Raw genomic sequence first — 27,057 nt, 5'->3', positions numbered from 1 at the left:
GAAAGAAATGAACTACTGATACATGCTACAATGTGGACTAACCTTGAAAACACTATGCTCAGTGAAAGAAGCCAAACACAAAAGGTCACATATTGTATGATTCCATTTGTATGAGAGTTCAACATAGCTAAATCCACAGAGACAGAAAGTAGACTGGTGGTTACCAGAGGCTGGGTGTCAGGGGGCAGGAGGGTGGGCAAGGAGAGAGACAAATGGAAAGATGCTACTTAATGTATATGAGATTTTATTTTGGGGTAACGAAAATGTTTTGGAATTTAATAGAGGTGGTGAGTGCATGTACTGAATGCAAATTGGTCATTCCCTTTAAAACAGTATTATGTGAATGTCACCTGAATTTGGGGGTTTTGGGTTTTTTTTAGGTTTATTTATTATTTTTTTTAGTGATTGCTATACCCAATTGGGACTCGAACTCACAACCCCAAGATCCAGAGTCATGTGCTCTTCTGACTGAGCCAGTCAGGTGCCCTGAATTTTGAAAAAAAATAAACTAAAAGAGACATGACAACTCAATGCAACTTGTTACCCTGAATTGGATTCTGGACTAGACATTTTTTTCTTTTGCTATAAAGGACATTAGTGGAACAGTTGGTAAAATTCAAATAAGGTCTATAGGTTAGATAATAGCATTGTGCTGATATTAATTTCCTGATTTTGATCATTGTACTATAGTTATGTAAGAGAATGCCTATTTTTTTTTTAGGAAAAAAGCTCTGAAATATTTAAGGGTAGAGAGATATTATGTCTGTAAATTGTGTGAATCAGAAATCATTGGAGAGAGAGAGAAGACAGGAGGGAGAGGGGAGAATGATAAAGCTAATGTGCATAAATATTTACATGTAGGGAATCTGGGTGAAACATATAGGGTAATACATACACTATTTTTATAACTTTTCCATAAGTCTTAATTATTTCAAAATACAAAGTTTTTCATTGTGACAAAGAGATATTTGTAATTTCATATTCACAAAAGCATTATATGCAATAGCCAAGACATGGAAACAATGGATAAAGAAAATGTGATACACACACACACACACACACACACACACACACACAGAGGAATATTATTCAGCCATAGAAAACCCAAGAAAACCCTGCCATTTGTAACAACATGGATGAACCTTGAGGGCATTACATTATGTGATGTAAGTCAGACTGAGAAAGACAAATACTATATGACTTTACTTATATGTGCAATCTAACAAAACAAAACAGCAAACTCATAGAAAAAGAGAACAGGGGACGCCTGGGTGGCCCAGTGGTTGAGCATCTGCCTTCAGCTCAGGGCATGATCGTGGAGTCTCTGGATGGAGTCCCACATCGGGCTTCCTGCATGGAGCTTGCTTCTCCCTCTGCCTGTGTCTCTGCCTTTCTCTCTCTCTCTCATGAATAAATAAATAAAATCTTTTTTTTAAAAAAGAAAAATAACAGATTTGTGGTTATCACAGGTGGGGGAGTTGGAGGGAGGTGGTCAAAAGGTATAAACTTCCGGTTATGGAATAAATAAGCAGTAGGGATGTGATATATGACATGATGACTATAGCTAACACTGCTGTATGGTATATCTGAAAGTTAAGAGAGTAAAGATTTACTCATCACAAGAGGAAAATAACCCATATTTTCCCTATCTTTTTCTAAAAGATTTTATGTATTTATTCATGAGAGACACACAAAGAGAGGCAGAGGGAGAAGCAACCTCCCCGCAGGGAGCTTGATGCAGGACTTGATCCCAGGACCCCTGGATCATGACCTGAGCCTAGGGCAGATGCTTAACCACTGAGCAATCCAGGTGCCACCCCCCACCCCCTTTTTTATCTATATGAAAGGATGGACATTGGGCAGCCAGGTGGCTCAGCGGTTTAGCGCCGCCTTCAGGACGTGATCTTTTTTTTTTATAATAAATTAATTTTTTATTGGTGTTCAATTTACCAACATACAGAATAACTCCCAGTGCTCATCCCGTCAAGTGCCTCCCTCAGTGCCCGTCACCCATTCACCCCCACCTCCCGCCCTCCTCCCCTTCCACCACCCCTAGTTCGTTTCCCGAGTTAGGAGTCTTTTTCTTCTCCCTTCCCTTATATTCCCTTTCACTGTTATTTATATTCCCCAAATGAATGAGAACATACAATGTTTGTCCTTCTCCGATTGACTTACTTCACTCAGCATAATACCCTCCAGTTCCATCCACGTTGAAGCAAATGGTGGGTATTTGTCATTTCTAATGGCTGAGTAATATTCCATTGTATACATAAACCACATCTTCTTTATCCATTCATCTTTCGATGGACACCGAGGCTCCTTCCACAGTTTGGCTATTGTGGACATTGCTGCTATAAACATCGGGGTGCAGGTGTCCCGGCATTTCATTGCATCTGTATCTTTGGGGTAAATCCCCAGCAGAGCAATTGCTGGGTCATAGGGCAGATCTATTTTTAACTCTTTGAAGAACCTCCACACAGTTTTCCAGAGTGGCTGCACCAGTTCACATTCCCACCAACAGTGTAAGAGGGTTCCCTTTTCTCCGCATCCTCTCCAACATTTGTGGTTTCCTGCGTGATCTTGGAGACCCAGAATCAAGTCCCACGTTGGGCTTCCTGCGTGGAGCCTGCTTCTCCCTCTGCCTCTGTCTCTCCCTCTCTCTGTGTGTGTCTCTCGTGAATAAATAAATAAAATCTTTTAAAAAAGGATGGACATTAACTAAAATTAGCATGGTAATAATTTCACAATACAGGTGAATCAAATCATTATGCTGTACACCTTAAACTTACAGAGTGCTGTAGGTCAATTCTATCTCAATAAAACCAGGGCAGGGCAGCCCCGGTGGCGCAGCGGTTTGGCGCTGCCTGCAGCCTGGGGTGTGATCCTGGAGACACGGGATGGAGTCCCACATCGGGCTCCCTGCATGGAGCCTGCTTCTCCCTCTGTCTGTGTCTCTGCCCCCTCTCTCTCTGTGTGTCTATGAATAAATAAATAAAATCTTTAAAAAAAATTTAAAAAACAGGGCAAATATAAATAAAGTTTTTTTTTTTTTAATCATACTGGAAGTTACCTCAGTGGGGAGGGGAGAACATACAGTGAGCTTCTGGAGTGCTAATAATTTTTTATTATGACTCTGAGTAGTGGTTATACAGGCATTCATTTTATAATTATTTGTTAAACTGTAAATATACACTGTATGAACATTATGTATATTTCGCAATTTGAAAAGTAAAAGAAATGAATAAATATCCTTAACATAAAAATGAAACGTAACAGAATGCTGTAAACATATGCTTGTCTTTCAAAAAAAGGTCTTCTTACAGACCCAGGTTCTTTTATGATGATGATTGGTAAGACATAAGATACCTAGAAGCACTGCCCTGAAAGACTGGGTAATGATGGATACTGTGCTTCCCTAGACTTTCTCCTACTTTTCTGGCCAATCCTTCTTTTATCGTTCCATTTCCTCTGACTCATCCCCCTTAAATGTCTGAATGTCTGTATTCTAGGCCTTAACCTCAATCCTTTTCTGGTCTCATTATCCAAATTCTCATTGAATGAATGTACCAATTTCCATGGCTTCAACTAATATCTATAAACTGACAAATTCCAACTCTCATAAATTTTAAACACATATATCCAAGTATCTATGTACTATACATCTTTACTTTGATATCCCACAGGCTCTCAAATTTAATGTATACAAAAGTGATTTTATAATCTTCTCCATCCCTCACAAACCTCAAATCTTGTCCTCCCAAATTCCTTGTTCAAGTCTGGAGAAGAGAATTCACCCTTTCCATCTGTCTCAATTAATCCCCATATACAGTCTTCTGGAGCTTCTTGACTTGGTCCTGAATGTCTCTCAAATCTTCCTCCATTCTCTATACTTCAATAATACAAAATTTTAAATGCTTAAAAATGTTTTTTAAATAAAAATTTAGGGGATCCCTGGGTGGCTCAGCGGTTTAGCACCACCTTTGGCCCAGGGCCTGATCCTGGAGACCCGGGATCGAGTCCCACGTCAGGCTCCTTGCGTGGAGGCTGATTCTCCCTCTGCCTGTGTCTCTGCCTCTCTCTCTCTCTCTCTGTCTCTCATGAATAAATAAATAATCTTTAAAAAATAAAAATAAAAATTTAAAAAATCTGCTCCCATCTATCTTCACTTCCATTGTGTAGATTCAAGCTCTGAAATTTTTTGTCTGAATTATTCTAGTAGCTACGTAATTGATCTTCATGCTTCCAGTTTTGTCTCCCCTACTAATGCAGCTTTCACATGGCCATAAGATTAAATTTTCTAAAGTGAAAACTTGACCATGACTACTCTACTTAAAGTCCTTCAGGGGTTTCCTATAGCTTCAGAATAAAGTCCAAATGCCTTGGCATAACATGACCTACAATACTTTCCTTGGTCTAGCCCCTGACTCTCCCCAGACTCATTTCTAACTACTTTCTCCCTAACTACTCTTTACTCCTGTCATTCTGAATTATTTGCAGATCCCTGAATAGGCCAGGCTCTCTCATTTTTGTCCCTTTGCCTAAAATTCCTTTTCCTGTAATATTTCACTTTGTTAACTACTACCTTTCCTTCAAAACACAAGTTCGTCATCATCTCTTCTAGGAAGTCTTCCTTAACACCCCTCTAAAATGGGTTAAATACATCTCTTCATTCTTTCATGGTATAGTATGCTTACTTTTGTCACAGAACTTATCACATGGTGCTATAATTATCTGTTTACCCATATATTTCTCACACCAAGCTGTGAGTTTCATAAGGACAGGGACCGACCATTGCTTATTTGTCTCTGTATCCCTGGGGACTAGGATAACACCTGGTTCATATAGGTACTCAATAAATTTCTGTCAAATAAAATTATTCATTATGGTCAAGGGGCCACACAGTGCTGCAGGCAATAATGGTAATTCAAGGAATTCAAGTTGATTGTCTAGTCCATTTAGACTTTTGAGGATGCTATTAAAAGAATTATGAATTTTAACCTTTGTATACTTAATCTTATTACATAAATGATGTGTCATCTGAAACAGGCAGAGCTCAAAATAGAAAGCAACAGTGTCACTGGCTTTTAATGGAATCGGAGCAATATTTATAAAAAAATTCACTAATGGTTACAGGTTAGATATAATCAAATATGCCTACAAGTACCCATACCAAAACAACCTTTTGAGTCTGTCCCTCCCACTGTACTCCCATTGTAGTATCTTAGTCTGGGTGCCCATCATCTCTCTCCTAATTTACCATAATAGCTTCTTGTATTGTGGTAAGTACTGTCTCCCAAAATACACGTACACATGGTATCTTAGAAAGCGACCTTATTAGGAATACAGTCTTTGCAGATGTAAGTAGTTAAAGTTATACTGGGGTACCTGGGTGGCTCAGTAGTTGGTTGGGCATCTGCCTTCGGCTCGGGTCATGATCCCAGAATCCTAGTATCGGGTCCCACATAGGGATCCCTGCTAAGCGGGGAGTTTGTTTCTCCTTCTCCCTCTGCCCCTCCCACTGCTCATGCTCTCTCTCTCTCTCAAATACTCTTTCTCTCAAATAAATAATCTTAAAAAAAAAGTCATACTGAATTAGGGTGGGCCCTAAATTCAAGTGTCACTATAATGCCATGTAAAGACACACAGAGAAGAAAGCCATATAAAGATATGGGCCTTTACAGGCAAGAGGCAAGGAAGAAGACCACAAGAAGAAGAAGGCAGAGATCGGTATGATGCAATTACAAGGAAAGGAATGCCAAGGATAGCTGACAGCATCTGAAGTTAGGAAGAGACAAGGAAGGATTCTTCCCTAGAGTCTTCAGAGGGAGGATGGCCATGCCAACACTTTGATTTTGGACTTCTAGCCTTCAGAACTGTAACAGAATATATTTCTATTGGGTTTTTAAAAGATTTCACTTATTGAGAGAGAGAGAACATGAGAGCATGTGAGTGTGTGAGAGAGTGAGAGCATGAGAGAGAGCAAGCAGAGGGAGGGGCAGAGGGAGAGGGGGAGGCAGACTCCCCATTGAGTAGGGGGCCCGATGTGGGGCTTGATTCCAGGACCCTGGGATCACAACCTGAGCCAAAGCAGATACTTAACCAACTGAGCCACCCAGGTGCCCCTGGAACACATTTCTATTGTTTTAAGCCACCCAATTTGCAGTAATTTGTTATGGCAGCCTCAGGAAGCTAATACATCTGCTAACTGATCTCCCTGCCTTGGCTTGCTTCCTTACAATCCATCTTCTACACTGCCACTAGTGTACATGTAATTATTTCACTCCTCTATTTAAAACCCTGTCATGATCCCCCCCCCATGCCAATCTTTGTAGCCTCATCTCTTGCTACTCCCCTACACAATCCCTATACATTAACAACATACTACTTGAAGTTCTCTCCAAATTCTATGCTCATGAACACTGCTGTTCTTGTCTATACTGCTCCCTCTGGAACATAGCCCCTTCACCATCAAATTTTTCTTCTTTATATCTCGACAACCTAGTATGCAAGGAGTGGCAGTAATGAAGATATAATGTTTTTTAAGGGAATTTGGCTGTGAAGGCTGAGAATCTGTTGTCAGTAACAAATTTTGAAATCAGAGATTCAGGAGCCTACTCTCTAACATACACTGTTAGAAAGGGATCCCCTACTTATACAAAGCCATTCTCCAATGTTCTATCATTGGTCCTCTTCTGTTTTCCCTCTACTATTTCCCCTCTTTGGGATGGCATCCTTTCTTATGGCTTCAAATACCACCTATTATTTTTTTTTAAAGATTTTATTTATTTATTCATGATAGTCACAGAGAGAGAGAGAGAGAGAGAGAGAGAGAGAGAGGCAGAGACATAGGCAGAGGGAGAAGCAGGCTCCATGCAGGGAGCCCGACATGGGATTTGATCCCGGGTCTCCAGGATCGTGCCCTGGGCCAAAGGCAGGTGCTAAACTGCTGCGCCACCCAGGGATCCCCAAATACCACCTATTATAATTGAGACCAGGACATCCCTAGTTCTATTATCTCTCCCAAGTTCATACTTTGGGAAGTTGTCCCACAGCACACTGATGCTTTCTTCCTTTTTCTTCTGGTCATTTTTTTCTCTGTATGTTTAATTTTGAATAGTTTCTTATGCTGGTACATTATGTTCACTAATCTTTTCTTCAGTAGTATCTCATTCGATCAAGTATATTTTTTCTCATTGTATTAATCATTTCTAGAAGTTTAATTTCAGTCTTTTATATCCTCTATGCCCCCCCAACATGATCACATGATCATGTTTTCCTCTACATTACTGAACAGTATATTCATAACTGTTTTAATGTCCTTATCTACTAATTTTATCATCTGTGTTATTTCTGGGTCTGTATCTGTTGACTGATTTTGCTCATATTTTCCTGCTATGTATACCTGATCATTTGTTATTAGATGCAAGGAATTATGGACTTTATATTGTTGGGTGCTGGATTCTTTTCTTTATTGCTCCTTTATTTATTTTTTTTAATTTTTAAAATTTACTTATGATAGTCGCAGAGAGAGAGAGAGGCAGAGACATAGGCAGAGGGAGAAGCAGGCTCCATGCACCGGGAGCCCGACGTGGGATTCGATCCCGGGTCTCCAGGATCGCTCCCTAGGCCAAAGGCAGGCACCAAACCGCTGCGCCACCCAGGGATCCCTTTATTGCTCCTTTAAATACTTCTGAGATTTGTTCTAGGATACACGTAAGTTACTCAGAAACAATTTAATCCTTTCAAGCTTTCTCTTAAGTTTGGTTAGGCAGGACCAGAGCAAACTTTAGTCTAGAGTGAATTTGTCTCCACTACTGAAGCAATATTCCCCTTTCTTTCTCTCTCAATGTCTCCATCTCTCTCATCTCTCTCTCTCTCTCTCTCTCTCTCTTCCTTTCTTTGAAGGTCTCTTCTTTTTTGGTACTGTGCCCTGCATATGTTAGCCACTTCAACTTTCTTGAATTCTCAACTCTGTCTTCTAAACTCAGAGAGACTGCTAGGCTCTAGTGAGGTTCCCTCTCTCTGAACTGTTGTCTCATATATTTCATACAGTTTTACAATTAAGGCCAAAGGGTAAATCTGGTCCTTCTTACTCCACCATAACCAGAAGCTTAAGTCCTTACTCTTTTGAAAAGATTAGTGTATCTACTGTGAGAAAATGGACTGTAGAAGGGTAAAAGTAGAAGCAAGGAGACTAGTATTATTACAAAAATCCAGATGGAACTGATCAATTGGGACTAGGATGGTAGCAGTAGAAATGGAGAGAAATAGATTCTGGGTGCATTTTTATTTGTTTTTTGAGAGTAGCACATGATTCTATTACTTACCATTAAAACTTCAGCATAGTACCTGGCCCACAATAGTTGTTTAATAAACAAAAGGCACTATGTCACCTCCTCCCCACACAGACTAGCTCAAAGATAAATAATAATGGTCACTGTCCACAAGTGCTAAAGAAAAGATCTGATTAAAAAAAAAAAAAAAGAAAAGATCTGATTATGTTTCCCTTTTGACTCAAAAGCCTTTTGATGGCTCCTCATTACTTACAAAATAAAGTTAAAATTCTTCAGTCTGTCATGCAATGTCCTCCTTAGTGAACTTTTTTTACTAGCCCATCTGCAACTGAACCCCTACTGTGCTGAACTCTTTCACTCTAATCTCACCAGACTACAAGTAAATAGGTATTGAGGGAACAAATAAATAACATTATATAAAAAATACAGGATGAGCACTGGGTGTTATATGTTGGCAAATCGATCTCTAATAAAAAATATACATATTTTTTAAAAGAGACAAATAAAAAAACAAGGTATCAAAAAAAACAGAGTTCAAATATTTTCTAGTTCTTGGTTGTATCTTAGGAAGATGTTAAACTCAGAAAAATCACCATCTTACACCAAGTCACAGCTACTTTGAATTTTTAATAATTTGGAACAGATTATTTATCTTAACATTTGGCTCCTCTTTTCAAATATCCCATTCCTGTCTGTAGCACCACAATTCTTCCAGTCTTTTGGGTAAAAGTCCTGGCCTTATCTTGGATACAGGGTTCAAAAATAGATCTCTCATTTATTCTATCATAATGTGTCTCATTTATGCAGTCTTCTTCAATGCTATTGGGGTCACTACCATCCAGGATCTCATTGCTTTTTAACATGATTACCATGACAGATTTCTAGCTGGTATCCCTTTACCGTTTCCAGTATGCCTTATACATAGCTATTGAAAAAATCTTTGGGATGCCTGGGTGGCTCAGTGGTTGAGTGTCTCTGTCTGCCTTTGGCTCAGGTCATGATCCCAGCATCCTGGGATCGAGTCCTGAACCAGGCTCCCTGCAAGGAGCCTGCTTCTCCCTCTGCCTGTCTCTGCCTCTCTTTCTGTGTCTCTCATGAATAAATAAATAAAATCTTTAAAAAAAAAATCTTTCATCATGCCATGCCCTCGCTCAAGGAACCTCAAAAGCTCGCTAACTGCAGCAGGTAAGAACTCTTCAGCTTAATTTTGAAAGTCTCCTATTATCAACTCACCTTTGACTAACACAGTACTATCTTATTTCCTGTTACTCTCACACTTGTAATTGCCAATACTGTTACACCAATTTCCTCCTCACTCTTCCTGGATCACACCAGGCACATTCCCACCTCCGTAGCTTTCTTCATAACTGTTTCCTCTTCTTGGAATACTCTCCCTTCACTTCTTCCTGTATCTAAACCCTCTCTTGTTTCATAACCCACTCTAGTCCCATCTCTTCCGTGATGCTTTTTTAAATTACTGCACACAAGGTATTTGACACTATAGATAGCTCCAAAGCACCTGGCATAGCCCTGGACATAAAGAAACCAATAAGGATTTTCCCAAGCTGATGGGTATATAAATGAACAAGAATAAAATTCATATTTAATGAAGATAAACTCAATCCCCTTCACTGGCTCCTCAATCTCTGCCTACTTCTTAAATACTAGCATAGTACTACCTACTTCATTGAAGGCTGTTGTGAGAATTAAATATATAAGTACACATAAAGTACTTAGTATAGGGGCACTTGGGTGGCTCCATCGGTTCAGTGTCTGCCTTCAGCTCAGGCCATGATCCTGGGCTCCTGGGATGGAGCCCAACATCGGCTCCCCACTTAGTGGAGAGTCTGCTTATTCTTCTCTCTCTGCCCCTCCCTCACCTCTCATTTCCTTGCTTTCTTTCTCTATCAAATAAATAGTCTTTTTTTTTAAGCACTTAGTATAGTGCCAGCCACACAGTGGGCTCTCAGTAAATGTCAGCCTAATATTACTATGACACACTCACCACTCTCCAACTTGTTTTACTGCCAATAGTCTCATTTTAGGTTAATGGTCTCACCACTGACCTAGGCCTCCACACCAGGGCTGTTTAAGGCTATTCTGATACCCTTTAATGGCTTTTAAGTTCTTAGCTCCTCTCATACTCTCCATATTCACTTAGTCAGCAAATGCCTGTCAATTCTTCAGAAATACCTCTGTGAATCTATCACTTCCTCTCTTTTGTTCAGGACCTCATTTCTCTCTCTAAACAATTCCAACAGCCTTCTAAACTTGTCTGTCTTCCTTTGATCTTTCCCCTACCCCGTCTATTCTTCACAATGTAACACAGTTCACTTTCCCCTTTAAAGCTCTTCAGTGGCTACCAATTATACTTCACGGTTTGGCATGCAAGGCCCTTTTGTGCTCTGACCTCTACCTACCTATCCAATTTCATCTTCTATCAATTACTTATTCCATACTTTTAGTTCACCTATACAATCTATTTTCAGTTACAAGAATGGGCCATGCTGTTTTACCACAGCATGCCTGGGTAATTTAATATCTTCTGAAATACCCATCCTGACCTTGTAAACTTTGTAACTGCTTACTCATTCTCTGTCTCCATTTAATTACCACCTCTGTGAAGATGTCTCTAATCTCACTCTCCATTGTTATACTTTATTACATTTTCTATGTTTATGTTTCCCCTACTACTAGATTTTCTTTATTCCTTAACAGCAAAAGCCATGTCCTATTCATATTTTTAATCTCAACATGCTGCATAGTGTCTTGTACATTATAATGAGGGCAATAAGTAATGACTAAATAAACCTCTTTTCTAATTGTATTTCCCACTATCCAACCAGTTCTATGAATACACATTGCTCTTTCTAGCCACTCTTCCTTGCCTCTGCCAGTCTCTGTGCCTGCAATGTTTCCCATCACTTACTGAAAACCTACCTATTTGCCAACGGCCAGAACATTCTCATCTTCTATTGCTACCTTTTCTGACCACCATGGCTGGAAATGATCCCTTTCATGTTCCCCTCTCTATTATAGCATGAGATTTTAGGATGAATAAGATGCAAAGATTAGTAAGATCTACTCTTCACCTTAAAAACTCTGTCACTGTGGGGGCCCATAACCCAGGACAGGGGTTCTCAAAGTTTAGCAAACAGAAGTATCAACTGCGGGGATTGTTCAAAATCTTTGGGGCCCACCTCCAAAGATCCTGATTCAGTAACTAGGCGTGGGACCTGGGAATTGACCTTTTAAACAAGAATTACAGGTGATTCTAATGAAGATAACATGGGTCTGTGCCCTTTGGAAGGTTCGTGGACCCTGATATTACATGACATGAACTGTGTAAATATATACATATATGTGCATTTTAAGGGAGAGTCCAGTTTATATTCCATCATCTATAACCTCCAAAAAAGTTTGAAACTTACTTATCAAATGGGAAACAAATATATTAACTGACAAGGTACAAAACAATTAAGCTAAGTGCTAGTACAGAAATACAAATAAAGTGCTATGGGAACATAAACCAGGGAACAATTAAGTATGCCTAGGGTAGCTAGGAAAAGCTTCACATTAGAGCAATACTTCTTTTTAAAGTTTTTATTTAAATTCCAGTTAATTATACAGTGTAATATTAGTTTCAGGTGTACAATATAATGATGCGACACTTCCATACAATATCTGATGCTCATCACAAGTGCATCCCTTAATCCTCATCACCTATTTAACCCATTCCTACACCAACCTCCTCCCTAGAAGGCATCAGTTTGTTCTCTACAGTTAAGAGTCCGTTTCTTGGGGCACCTGGGTGGCTTAGTCAGTTAAGCATCTGACTCTTGATTTCAGCTCAGGCCATGATCCCAGGGTCATGTGATGGACTCCCACACTAGGCTCTGCTCAGCAGGGAGTCTGCTTGAGATTTTCTCTCCCTCTTCCTCTGCCCCTCCCTCTGCTCAAGTATGCTCTCTCTAAATAAATAATCATTTTTTAAAAAAAAAAGTCTATTTCTTGGTTTGCAACACTTTGAAGGATATTCCAAAATGAGTACAAATTTGCCTAGTGGAATAGAAGAATACTAGTATATGTAAAGACACAGAGATACAAAAGGGAAGTTTTACATTCAATATATATAGAATATTTGTGAAAGGAACACATATTCCTCTCAGTACACTGTATTGAGACTAGAGACTTTGTGTGCCAAGTTAAAGAATTTAAACGTTATCCTGTATGTAACAGAAACAAGAGGGTATTTTTAATTGGGGTAAAATTCACATAACATAAAATTCACCATTTTAACCATTTTAAAGTGTACAATTCAGTAGCTTCCAGTATATTCACTTTGCTGTGTAATCATCACTCAAAAAGAAACCATGTGCCCATTAAGCAGTCACTTCCCATTGCCCCCTTAGCCCTAAGCTCTGAGCAACCACTAATCTGCTTTTCATCTCTAAGTACTTGTCTACTGTAAGTATTTCATATAAATGGGATCACACAGTATGAGGCTTTTTTCTGTCTGGCTTCTTTCACTTAAGTTTAGGTTTAGTTCATCTGTGTTGTATCATGTATCAGTTCTTCATTCATTCCCTGTTTTGGCTGAACACTGTTTCACTGTATGAATATAACACATTTTGTCTACCTGCCCAATAGTTGATGGACATCTATGTTGTTTCCACTTCCTGACTATGATTAATAATGCTGTTATGAACGTTCACGTACAAGTTTCCATTTGAAAACCTGTTTTCAATTCTCTTGAATATATGCCTAGGAGTCATATGGTAATTCTGTGTTTAACTTTTTTAGGAACATGAACAGAGACCTTTATTTTGAGAGAGAATGAGAACGTGCATGAGCATGCAAGCACAAGTAGGGGAGGGGCAGAGGGAGAGGGAGAGAAAATCCTTGAGCAGATTCCCCAATGAGCAAGGAGCCTGACATGGGGCTCAATCCCAAGACCTTGAGACTGAAATCAAGAGACACTTAACCAACTGAGCCACTCAGGGGCCCCACAAACAGAGAATTTTAAGCAAAGAAATGATTAGTAAAATAGCCACTACAGCAAAATGTAGAAGAAAGCTGGGATAGAAAGAGATAGGAGGCAGGAAGACTATAGAGGGGGCTACTGTAATAGTCTAAATAAAAATAGACAAGGGTTTAAATTAGAAAGTCTAGAGAACAGATAAAACAACAGTATATATAGTGTTCAGGATAAGGACTAGGGATAAGTCAAGGAGATGACACTGAATTTGCTAGCTTAGAGAACTACAGAGATGGTGACATTAACTGAAGCTGAGGACATATGATGGATAAGAAGTTTAAGAAAGGTAGTAGAGGGCAGCCCCGGTGGCGCAGCGGTTTAGCGTCGCCTGCAGCCCGGGGTGTGATCCTGGAGACCCGGGATCGAGTCCCACATTGGGCTCCCTGCTTGGAGCCTGCTTCTCTCTCTCTCTCTCTCTCTGAATAAATTTTTTTTTTAAAGAAAGGTAGTAGAGCACAGTGGTAAGAGTAGGCTCTGGAGCCAGGCAGCTTAGGTTTGAATTCAGGCACAGCCCCTTACTATTCTGTAAGACTTGAGCAGATACCTGCCTTTCCACATGTCAGTATCCTCATCTAGAAAATGGAGATAATAATATACCACCTCATCAAGCTGTTGTAAGAAAATGAGTTAAAATAAATAAAGCACTTGGGCGCCTGGGTGGCTCAGTTGGTTAAGCATCTGCCTTTGGCTCAGCTCATAATCCCAGGGTCCTGGGATGGAGCCCTGCATCAGGCTCCCTGTTCAGTGGGGCATCTGCTTTTCCCTCTCCTCTGCCTGTAGCTTCTCCTGCTTGTGTTCTCTCTCTCTCTCTCTCTCATTCTGTGAAATAAATAAATAAATAAAATCTTTAAAAAATATATAAAGCACTTAGAATCATATTAAGCATATACTAAATGCTCAATAAATATAATCTACTATTTTTGATTATTGTTGTTGATGATGCTAATGTTATTTGAGGTAAAAAGTTTAAGTCTGCGCTGTTACACCTGAAACATTTAGGGGAGAAGAATCCACTAGGCAATAAGAAATACTAAAATTATCCTAGAAAAGAGCACAAGCAATAATTTCTCTGACACTGGCCATAGCAACTTTTTTCTAGATAGGTTCCCTGAGGCAAGGAAAACAAAAGCAAAAATAAACCATTGGGACCACACCAAAATAAAAAGCTTCTGCACAGTGAAGGAAGCAATCAATAAAACTAAAGGGCAACCTATGGAATGGGAGAAGATATTCACAAATGACATATTTAATAAAGGGTTAGTAGCCAAAATATATAAAAGACTTATAAAACTGACCACCCAAAAAATGAATAATCCAATTAAAAACTGAGCAGAAGACACAAACAGGCATTTCTCCAAAGAGGATCTACAGATGGCCAACAGACACATGAAAAGATGCTCATCATCACTTATAATCAGGGAAATGCAAATTAAAACTACAATGAGCTACTTGGGTGCCTGGTTGGCTCAGGCAGTGGAGAGTGCAACTCTTGATTGTGGGGTTGTGAATTCCAGCTCCACATTGAGTGTGGAGATTACTTTAAAAAATAAAGTCCTGGGACTTCTGGGTGGCTCAGTCGGTAGAGCATCTGCCTTCAGCTCAGGTCATGATCCCAGGGTCCTAGGATCAAGCTCCCTCAGCAAGAAGCCTACTTCTCCCTATCCCTCTGCGGTTTGCCCCACTTGTGCTCTCTCTCTCTCTCTGTGTCAAATAAATTTTAAGAGATCTTTTAAAAAATAAAGAAAAGAAAAAAAATACAATGAGCTATCACCTTACACCCCTCAGAATGGCTAAAATCAACAACACAAGAAACAATGGATGTTGGAGAGGATGTGGAGAAAGGGGAACCCTCTTGCACTGTTGGTGGGAATGTGAACTGGTGCAGCTGCTCTGGAAAACAGTATGGCAGTCCCTTAAAACGTTAAAAATAGAACTACCCTACAATCCAGCAATTGCACTACTAGGTATTTACCTAGAGTACAAAAATACTAATTCAAAGGGATATGTGCACCCTGATGTTTATAGCAGCATTATCTTTTAAAAAAGATTTTGTTAATTTATTTGAGAGAAAAAGTGTGTGTGAGAGAGTATGAACAGTGGGGAGAGGCAGAAGGAGAGGGAGAAGCAGACTCTCCACTGAGCAGGGAGTCTGATACAGGGCTTGATCCCAGGACCCCGAGATCATGACCTGAGCTGAAGGCACATGCTTAACTGACTGAGCCACCCAGGTGCCTCTATGGCAGCATTATCTACAATAGCCAAATTATGGAAATAGCCCAGTGTCCACTGACTGATGAATGAATAAAGAAGAGGTGGTATATATGTACAATGGAACATTATTACTCAGCCATAAAAAGAGTCACATCTTGCCATTTGCAATGATGTGGATGGAGCTAGAGAGTATTATGCTAAGAGAAATAAGTCAGTCAAAAAAAGACAAATACCATACGATTTCACTCAGATGTGGAAATTAAGGAACAAAACAAGTGAACATAGGGGAAAAAAGGGAGAGAGGAAAACCAAGAAACAGACTCTTAACTATAGTGAATAAACTAATGGTTCCAGAGGAGAGGTGGGTGAGGGATGAATGAAATAGGTGATGAGGATTAAGGAGCACACTTGTCATGATGAGCACTGTGTGATTAAATTTTTTTAAAAAGAAAGAAATACTAAAATGGATCTTGAAAAAAAAGGGTACTTAAAGTCATGAGTATAGATGAAATTTCTCACAGAGCATGTGGAAATATGACTAAAAAAAGAATCAAGGATAGAAATCTCCTTTCTGGGCTATTCCTTAACCCAACCTCTAAACACTCCTTTGGAAACCAACCTTAGCTTATCCCTCCTGCTACAATCACCCTAAGCATAATCTCATATATTCCCATGCTTTTAATAATTACCTAAGTGCTGATAGTCTTTAAATTTTTACTTCCTGCCGTCATCTCTCCCCTGAACTTCAAAATCTCATATCCTATTACCTGATTAATGCCTCTTCTTAAATGCCCCTAAACATGTCTGAAACTGAACTTATTGTCACCCTGACCACCAAGCCTGTTCCTCCTATATTCCTTATCTCAGTTTGTGGTACCACTTTCCTTCTAGGTCAAGCCAGAAACTTGCAAGTCATCCTCTTACTCAACAGTGCTGCTACTAACATACACACCTTATTTCTCACTAAGGTTTTCGTTTTTTTTTAAAGTAAGCTCTATACCCAATGTGGGGCTCAAACCCATGGCCCCAAGATCAAAAGTCACATGCTCTACCAACTGAGCCAGCAGGTGCTCCTTTCACTAAGGTTTTTTTTTTTTTAAGATTTACTTATTTATTTGAGAGAGAGGAGAGAGAGAGAGAGAGAGAGCACGCAGGAGTAGGGATAGAGGGAGAGGGCAGGTAGAGGGAGAAGCAGACTCCCCAGTGAGCAGGGAGCCTGATAGGGGGCTCGATTCCAGGACCCTGAGATCACTAAGGTTTTATTCTACTCTCCTGAAGGTCTCTAGAATCCATCCTGTCCAACACTACAACTGCCCTAGTTTAGGCCCTCATCATCTTGTACATGATATAACAAATGTATCCTTACCAGTCTCCCAGCCTTGGATCTTGGCCAAGACTTTTCACTCCCACCCACCACAACAATCTATTTAAGATGAAATTCTGACTATTAATAATAAATAAAATAAAATAAAATAAAAATTCATCTTAAAAAAAGAAAGCATTACACTGGAAAATATTCACTTAATACAAAACAAAGTAGTAAAGGAAGACTGGAGAAACAAACACAGAGATGAACCATAGAGAAAATAGAAACTAAAATGACAGATATAATCCAACTATATAAATAATATTATTAAATGTGAATGAATTAAACAACCAATCAAAAGGCAGTTATTGTCGAATGGATAAAAAAACCAAGATCCAAATATATGCTATCTTCAGGAAAAATACTAGATAAAAGATACAAATAGGTTGAAAGTAAAAGGATGGAAAAATATATACCACACAAAACAGCAACCATAAGAAAGCCAGAACTGCTGGACTAATATTGGACAAAATGGACTTTAAGAATAAAATGTTACTGGGCATCTGGCTGGCTCAGTCAGTAGAGCATACGACTTTCAATCTCAGGGTTGTAAGTTTGAGCCCCATGTTGAGTGCAGAGATCACTTAAAAATAAAAAAAATCTGGGACACCTGGGTGGCTCAGTGGTTTAGTGCCTGCCTTCTGCCCAGAGCGTGATCCTGCAGTCCTAGGATTGAGTCCCACATCAGGCTCCCTGCATGGAGACTGCTTCTCCCTCTGCCTGTGTCTGCCTCTCTGTGTCTCTCATGAATAAATAAATAAAATTTAAAAATAATAATAAAAATAAAAAAATAAAAAAATCTTTAAAAAAGAATAAAATGTTACTAGAGATAAAGAGGGAATTTTATAATAATAAAACTAGCAGGACTATATAACAATTAAAAATATATATATACATATATACACCTAACAAAAGAACCCCAAAATATGTGAAGCAGAAATTGACATAATTAAAGAAAGAAATAGACAATTCAACAATAGTAGTTGGAGACTTTAATATCCCATTTTTAATAATGGATAGAACAACAGCACAGATGATCAACAAAAGAAACTAAAGACTTAAACAATACTATATACAAATTAGACCTAACATACATCTCTAGAATGCCACATCCAACAGTGAAAGAATACCCATTCCTCTGAAGTGCACATGGAACATTCTCCAGAACAGACTACATGCCAGGCTTCAATAAATTTAAAATGACAGAAATTGTATGAACTATATTCTCTAATCACAATGGAGTAAAATTAGAGATTAATAACAAAGAAGTTTGGGGAATTAACCAATATGTGGAAATTAAACAAGTCACTCCCCAAAAAACAAGGGTTCAAATAAAAAATCACAAGAGAAATTAGAAAATATTGTAACACCTGGGTGGCTCAGCAGTTAAGCGTCTGCCTTCGGCTCAGGGTGTGATCCTGGAGTCCCGGGATTGAGTCCCACATGGGGCTCCCTTCATGGAGCCTGCTTCTCCCTCTGCCCCCACCCCCTGTCTCTCATGAATAAATAAATAAAATCTTAAAAAAAAGAAATTAGAAAATACTAAGAGATGAGTAAAAATGCAAACACAACATACCAAAATTTATAGGTTGTCACTAAAGCAGTGCTTACAAGGTACTGTATAGATATAAATGCCTACATTAAAAAAGAAAGATCTCAAATTAGCAACCTAACCTTCCACTTGAAGATATATAAAAAAAGAAGAGCAAACAAACCCAAAGCAGGCAGAAAAAGAATATAATAAGGATGAGAATGTAATATAAAAAAATAGAGACTAGGAAAATGACAGAGAAAAATCAATGAAATCAAAAGTTGATTCTTTGAAAAGACCAACAAGAGTGCCAAACCTTTAGCTAGACTGATAAGGAAAAAAGGGGAAAAGTCTCAAATTACTAAAATCAGGATGAAAGTGGGGAATAACTATTCACATTCGAAATACAAAATAGATTACTAGGCAGTACTATGAACAAATGTATTGACAAATTAGATGAAATGGACAAATCCCTAGAAATACACACAGTTACTGAAATGACTCAAAGGAAAATTTAAAAATCTGAATATACCTAAATAAATAAAAAGATTGAAGTTGTGATCAAAATGCTTCCCATGAAGAAAAGCCCAGACACAGAGGGCTTCACTAGTGAATTCTACCAAATACTTAAGAAGAGTTAATACCAATTTTTCACAAACTCTTCCAAAAAATAAATAAATAAGAGAGAATACTTCCCAACTTGCTCTATGAGGTTAGTGTTACCCTGATATCAAAACCAAAGACACCGCTGGACAAGAAAATTACAGACCAGAATCTCTCATGACTATAGACACATACATACAAAAAAACATGACCAAGTGAGATTTATCCCAAGAATGCAATGTTGGTTTAACATCCAAAAATCAATTAGTGCAAAACACTGTATCAATAGAATAAAGAACAAAAACCACACGATCATCTAAATAGACACAGAAAACTGATAAACTTCAAAACCTCTTTATGATAAAACACTCAATAAAGAGAACTTCCTCAACTTGGTAAAGGGCATGTATGAAAAACCCACAGCTAACATAATATTTAATGGTGAAAAACTGAATGCTTTTCCCTAAGCTCAGGAGCAAGACAAATATGTCTACTCTTGCCACTTGTATTCAACATTGTACTGAAGAATCTAGACCAGGCAATTAGGCAAGAAAAAGAAATGCAAGCCCTCCAGACTGGAAAAAAAAAAAGTAAAAATATCTCTGTAGATGACATGGTCTTATATATAGAAAACCCTAAGAAATCCACTAAAAAACAATTAGTACTAAGAAATGAACTCAGCAAGGGTGCAGGATATGAGATAAATATACAGAAATTGGTGGTATTTCTATATGCTTGCACACTTACAAAAAACAATCCAAAAATGAAATTAAGGAAACAATTCCATTTATAGCAGCATTAAAAAAATAAAAGAATTGTGAATAAATTTATGAAAAGCAGTATAAAACTTATACTCTAGAAACTATAAAACGTTGCTAAAAGAACTGGAATAAAACCTAAATAAATGGAAAGACATCCCATTTCATGGATTATTAGACATAACATTGTTAAAATGTCCATATTCCCCAATTGATCCACAGATTCAATGCAATCTCTATCAAAATTCTAGGTTGTTTCTTTGCAGAAATTTTATAAGCTGAAACTAAAATTCATATGGAAATTTAAGGGACCCAGGATAGCTACATGCAAAAGATAAAGTTGGATCCTTACCTCACATCATAGACAAAATTAACTCAGAATGGATCAAAGATCTAAATGTAACATAAGTATAAATCTTCATTACCTTGAATTGGGTGATGAATTCTTAGTTATGACACCAAATTACAAGTAACCAAAGGAAAAAACAGATATGCTGTACTTAACCAAAATTAAAAACTTTGGTGCTTCCGAGGACATATCAAGAGATTAAAAAGATTCTCCTCCTTCATCAGTTAAAGGATCCATGGCAAGATGGTCTATGCCAGATTCCAGGAGGATAAGAAATGAAATCCTCAATATAAACAGAAACTGAAGAGCTTGAACAAGAAGGATAAGGAAGTCATAGCTATAAATTGCATCTAAATTAATTTTCTTATAGTTTTTAAGCCTAAGACATCCAGTATTATGAAGATCTCTCCAAATGTAATCAGCTTATCTAATTTTATTCTTGAAAGTAATCTCACAGGCCCAAATTTTAGAATGCTCCAGGAGAATATAAAACACATCTTAGACACTACTTTCATTATGAGAATAACTGCTTAGGCAAAGCAGTGCACAGGTACCTCAGCCACACTTGTAAAAACGCAATTCAGGGGCACCTCGCTTACTCAGAAGAGCATGTGACTCTTGATTTTAGGGTTATGAATTTGAGCCACACAATTCAGCAGGGAAACTATGTTTTAAGCATAAAAATTTACCTGGGGAGAATTAGAGGATGATTTATTTAGACAATAAGTTGTATTTTACTCTCCCTGATATAAAGAGTCAAAAACTGAGAGGTATTAGATCCTCTCCATTCTAAATCCCTGGTCACACCACGTGTTCTGAATCTCAGCTTCCTAACTCAAGGACGTCAATGACTGTTATGTCACAGAACAGTAAAAAAAAGGTTGTCAAAAACATGGAAGACAAAAATTCCCTAGTTCCTGCCATCAGATCTTGTTTGAGAGATGACAGCTCATCAAAAGGTGTTGGCATAGAAAGTGGTTCAAAGATATGGAGGGAAAGGGGCGCCTGGGTGGCTCAGCGGTTGAGCATCTGCCTTCGGCTCAGGGCATGATCCCAGAGTCCCAGGATCGAGTCCCGCATCAGGCTCTTTGTGTAGAGCCTGCTTCTCCTGCCTGTGTCTCTGCCTCTCTCTCTCTCTCTGTCTGTCATAAATAAATAAGTAAAATCTTTTTTAAAAAAAAGGTATGGGGAAAAATAACTCAAATTCAGAGGCAAAGGCCGAGCTTCTCCAGGACAATGAGGAAAGAAGGTATTAAACTTCCAGGGAGCAACAGAAAAAAACGAGAATAAAAAGACAACTCACAGAATGAGAGAAAAAAATTGCAAATTATATATATGTTAAGGGACTAGTATATAAACTCTTACAATTTGATAATAAGACAAATAGTCCAATTAAAAAATTGACAAAGGAGGAGCACCTGGGTGGCTCAGTCGGTTAAGCTCTGACTCGATTTCAGCTCGGGTCATGATCTCAGTGTTGTGAGATTGAGCCCCGTCATGCTCTGCACTGGGCATGGAACCTGCTTAAGATTCTCTCCTTCTGGCTGGCCCTCCCTCCCGTCACCACCACTCACCTGCTCTCTTCTCCTTATCTCAAAACAAAAAATGACACAGGAGACTTCCAATTTCCAGGCTGGCTCATAAGGAGTTTAGTAGTTGCCACTCCATCCTAATAAGTAAAAAGCTTAATAAACTGGAAAATTAACAACTCTTCCTAGATCTGTCAGAAAAGTAAGGTCACAAGGCAAACCACAGCCCCCTAAACTGGAAAGATAGGTAAACACAGAGAATCATAACTTACCAGAGCAAAAACCTCTGCAGGAACCAGTACTGGCATAGAAAAATCTGAACTATAATTGACGAAATGCTAGAGGCTCAGAGTAGACAAGCCTAAGAGATAAAAAATAATAATAATCCTGGGATGCCTGGGTGGCTTAGCGGTTGAGTGTCTGTCTTTGGCTCAGGGTGTGATCCCGGGATCTGGGATCAAGTCCCACATCGGGCTCCTTGCATGGAGCCTGCTTCTCCCTCTACCTAGGTCTCTGCCTCTCTCTCTCTCTCTCTCTCATAAATAAATAAATAAATAAATAAATAAATAAATAAATAAATAAATAAATAAATATTTTAAAAAATCCAGGGAGATGGAGCGCCTGGGTGGCACAGTTAACTGGCCGACTCCTGATTTTGGCTCTGGCCTTGATCTCAGGGTCATGAGACTAAGCCCTGTGTTGGGCTCAGCACAGAATCTGCTTGGATTCTCTCTTCCTTTCCCTCTGCCCCTCCCTACAATTCTCTCTCTAGATCTCTCTCAAACAAACAAACAAACAAATAAATCTATTCTTTTTAAAAATCTAGGGAGACCAGTCATGGGGGACCCCTACAATTTTGTGAATTTTACTTCCAGATTCTTACAGGGAAGACTAATGAAAAATTTCCTCAGGATTCCAGCAAGAGGAGAGGAAAGTAATTATTCTAAAATATGCCACACCATTCTGTTCTACCTAAAAAGGCCTGCCTTCCAGAGAAACTATTTTATGGCAGCCAAACAGAGCATAACCAACCTGGAGGAAGGGAAATACCCACCTCCTGGCTCCTCTAGCAACCCTGTAACACCTAAGGGGTGGGAGAAAAAACTGAGAGACACAAGTTCGCAGCCCAGGGGCACAGGCTACTAAAAACCTGAAGGACTGTAAAATGCTTCCCCTCCTGCCACACTTCACCAGTATTACCACAGGCCTATTTACCAAAGTTCCTTTTACCTAGCACATCATGTCTGTTTTCCACCAAAAAATTAGAAGGCATAGCAAATGGCAAAAAATATAGTTTGAAGAGATAGAGTAAACATAGAACCAGAACCAGATGTTAGAATTATCAGACCATAAATTTAAAACAATTACGATTAATATGCTAAGGGCATAACATGCAAGATAACATGCAAGAACAGATGAGTAATTTTAACAGAGAGATGGAAATTCTAAAAAAGAATCAAAAAGAATTGCTGGAGATAAAAAACACTATAATTGAAGAATGCCTTTGACAGGCTCATTAGTAGACTGGACGTGGCTGAGGAAAGAATCTCTGAACTCAATAATAACTCAACAGAAACCTATGGAAATGAAAACCAAAGTGAAAAAGACTTTCTCAAGAAAAGGGGACAGGGGTGCCTGGGTGCCTCAGTTGGTTAAGCATCTGCCTTCAGCTTGGGTCATGATCCCAGGGTCCTGGGATCAAGCCCCACTTAGGCTCCTTGCTCAGCGGGGAGCTTGCTTCTCCCTCTGCCTGCCACTTCCCCCACTTGTGCTCTCTCTCTCTGTCAAATGAATAAATAAAATCTTAAAAAAAAAGAAAAGGGGACAGATAATCTAAGAACTGTAGGTAAACAAAAAAGTGTAATATATTCATAATGGAAATACCAGAAGAAGAAAGAGAAAAAGTAACAGAAGAAATTCTTCTTATTCTTAATTAATCTAATAGACAACAGTTTGCTCAAAATTATAATAACAACAATGTATCCATTTATGTATGATTGTGTGTGTGTGTACTGCATGTATACGTGTCTGTGTGTATGCTGATTATCATAGGTAAAATGAATGACAGCAATGATACAAAGGATGGGAGGAAAGAATTAAGATTATTTTGTTATTATAAGGTACACACACTACCTGTGAGGTAGTATAGTATTATCTGTTATTTTGTTATTTGAAAAGTGGACTTGGGATGCCTGGGTAGCTCAGCAGTTGAAAAGTGGACTTAGATTACTTGTAAATGTATATGGGAAACTCTAAGGTAACCACTAAAAAAAGGTTTAAAAAAAGTATAATTGATACGCTAGGGAGACAAAAATAGAATCATATAAAGTGTCCAACTAAAACCACAAAAGACAGAAAAAGAGTAGAAGAAAAATAATGAAAAAACAAAAGGATAACAAACACAAAACACTAATAAATATGCTAAATATTATCACTTTAATGTTAATGGTCTAAATGTACCAATTATTTTTTTAAAAGATTTTATTTATTTATTCATAGAGACACAGAGAGAGGCAGAGACACAGGCAGAGGGAGAAGCAAGCTCCATGCAGGGAACCCGATGTGGGACTCGATCCCAGGTCTCCAGGATCACACTCCGGGCTGCAGGCGGCGCTAAACCGCTGCGCCACCGGGCTGCCCTAAATGTACCAATTAAAAGAGATTGTCAGAGTGGATCAAAAAACAAGATCCGGCTATGTGTGGTCTACAAGAAACCCACCTTAAATATAAAGACATATAGATTAAAAGTAAATAGATGGAGGAAAATATGCCATGCTAACACTAATCAAAAGAAAGTAAGAGTAGTTATATTAATTTCATACAGAGCAGACTTCAAAACAAGGAAAGTTATCAGGGATAAAGACGACCACTGCATCATGATAGAAAGGGTCACTTCGCCAAGAAGGTATAACAATCTTGAACGTGTATGCAGCTAACAACAGAGCATAGATTGATTAAATGAGGCAAAAACTAATAGCATTTCAAAAGAAATAGATGCATCTAGGATCTTCACTGGGGACTTCAATACCCCTCAATCAGAAATGGACAGAGGCAGCAGTCAGAACATCGGTAAGGATATAGTTGAATTCAACAGCACCAGCCATCAACTGGATATATTTGACGTCTGTAGACTACTTAATCCCACAATAGCAGATTACATGTCCTTCTCAAGCTTACTGGGAACATTCACCAGGAAAAATCACATTCTGGGCCATAAAACACATCTTCACAATTTAAAGAACCGAATCTAAAGAAATAAGATTCATGCGATTTCTGTCGCCTGGTAGCTACGGAATTAAACCAGAAACCAATAACAAAAAGATAACTGTAAAATCCCAAAATATGTGGAGATTAAACAACACACTTCTAAACAACACACAAGTCAAAGAAGAAATCTCAAGAGAAATTAGGAAAATATTTTAACTAAATGAAAGTGAAAACACAACTTATCAAAATGTGTGGAATAGAGCAAAACCAGTGCTTAGAGAAGAATTTATAGCACTGAATGCATGTATTAGAAAAGAGGTGCACCTATCTTGCTTAGCTGGAAGAGCATGCAACTCTTGATCTCAGGGTTGTGAGTCTGATCCCCACACTGAGGGTACAGATTACTTAAATAAATAAACAAACTTAAAAAAAAAGAAAGAAAAGAAGAAAGACCTAAAATAGATAATCTAAGTTTCCACCTTAGAAAACTAGAAAAAGAAGAGTAGAGCAAATTAGATCCAAGCAGAAGGAAAGAAATAGTAAGAATTAGAGTAGAAATCCATAAAATTGAAAACAGGAAATCAATAGAAAAAATCAATGAAACCAAAAGCTTGTTCTTTGAAAAGATCAATACATTGAATGATACAATTGAATTGTATACTTTAAATATACATTTAAAGTCTCATTAGAACCTCTGTTGTAGGCTCCGTGTGACGCTTCAACCTCAGGCATTCTGCTTCACTCTACCCAGCCAAGTGAGCTGCTAAATTCAGTCTAGAAAGTGATCTGCACTAACTACGGAGAAATCTTAACCATTTACACTCTTACCATCTTCTCTGTTTTCAAATAGCATGGCCTGGCTACCTAACCTGTTCACCATTTTGCTGTCTTCCTCAAAATTCAAGATCCAAGTCAAACAAACAAAAGTATTAAAAACATTAATGGTAAAGCTAACAAAAAATGCTAATATTAAAAGCACTATTCTGGAAAGAAAGTGTAGAGGAGATCTAATTTGTTACCAATTCAGGAAACAGGAAATCACTCTCCTTCAAATTGGCCTAATTAACACTCACTGTAGCCTGATCTCCAAGACAGCCTGACCCTGAAACAACTTGCTGCAAGCTGCTCTGACAAGAAATAACTAATTGCATACCTACCTGTGAAAGATAATTCATTTCATTATTGAACATCCATCTCATTAACTCTCCCTTCCACTGCCTGATAACAGTGACTATGTATTGAGCTCTAGTTATGTGCCAGGCATCATGTGATACACTTTATATAATTTTTCACTGAATTCTTAAAACAACCATCTATTTGATAAGTAAAGAAACGGAGCCTTGGAGAAGGTATCAATTTTCCCATGAACACACAGCTAGTAAGTCAAAGGGGCAGGATTCATTCTCTTAACTCTTAAATATTCTTTTAAAGATTTTATTTATTTATTCATGAGAGACAGAGAGAGAGAGAAAGGCAGAGACATAGGCAGAGGGAGAAGCAGGCTCCATGCAGGAAGCCTGATGTGGGACTCGATCCTGGGACTCCAGCATCACACCCTGAGACAAAGGCAGACACTCAACCGCTGAGCCACCCAGGCATCTCTTAACTCTTAAAAATTAAAGAGATCTTCACAATATGATTCTCATCTCTATATAGCTAATATTTCATTGGAAAAAGGCACTTTGTTAAAATTAAATTTTGATCCATTTTGACTTCAAAGCATACTTCCTTCCTATTTAACCCAGCCTTCATAGATATTTTTATTGCAGTTCAATCTAAGTTTCCTCATTCTTGAAGCCAAGCCAGGTCCCAGACAGATTTCATTTTCTCAGTGTTTATATTTCATGAATACCACTCTACCAAACCTGTACATAACCCCCAGGGTCCTCTCTGCCTGTTTTGCTGCTTTACAGCCCAGGCCTTAACTTCTCCTCTAGGGCCTAAGATTCATATCTCTATTTTTCCATATTACCCTTCTTTGATTTTTTTCTTTCTTGTTCTTTTCTAGAGAATAAGAAACTAGCCCATAGGGACTACTCACCTGGCTAGACCAGAATGACACAGATTGCCTCATGAACTGGAATTCTGGCAGCCCAAGAGCTCAATAACCCAGGTCACAAATCATGAAGAGGACTGCAATAGCCCTTTTGTGATAGTTTTTCTAATGGCTG

At 38.5% G+C, this 27,057-nt stretch overlaps 1 long non-coding RNA gene across 1 annotated transcript; it reads right to left on the bottom strand.

The window, feature by feature from the left end:
* Positions 1–2,063: 2,063 nt before the first annotated feature.
* On the bottom strand, positions 2,064–27,057 carry LOC140628055 (uncharacterized). The gene is made up of 3 exons (XR_012026476.1): positions 26,928–27,057; positions 2,790–2,977; positions 2,064–2,694 (listed from the first exon to the last, which is right to left on the bottom strand). It is a non-coding gene; the product is annotated as an uncharacterized lncRNA (long non-coding RNA).

This window comes from Canis lupus, chromosome X (assembly GCF_048164855.1).
Source record: "Canis lupus baileyi chromosome X, mCanLup2.hap1, whole genome shotgun sequence".
NCBI lineage: Eukaryota > Metazoa > Chordata > Mammalia > Carnivora > Canidae > Canis > Canis lupus.
The sequence above is the reverse complement of the archived record's forward strand: the minus strand, read 5'-3'. Positions and strand labels throughout refer to the sequence as shown.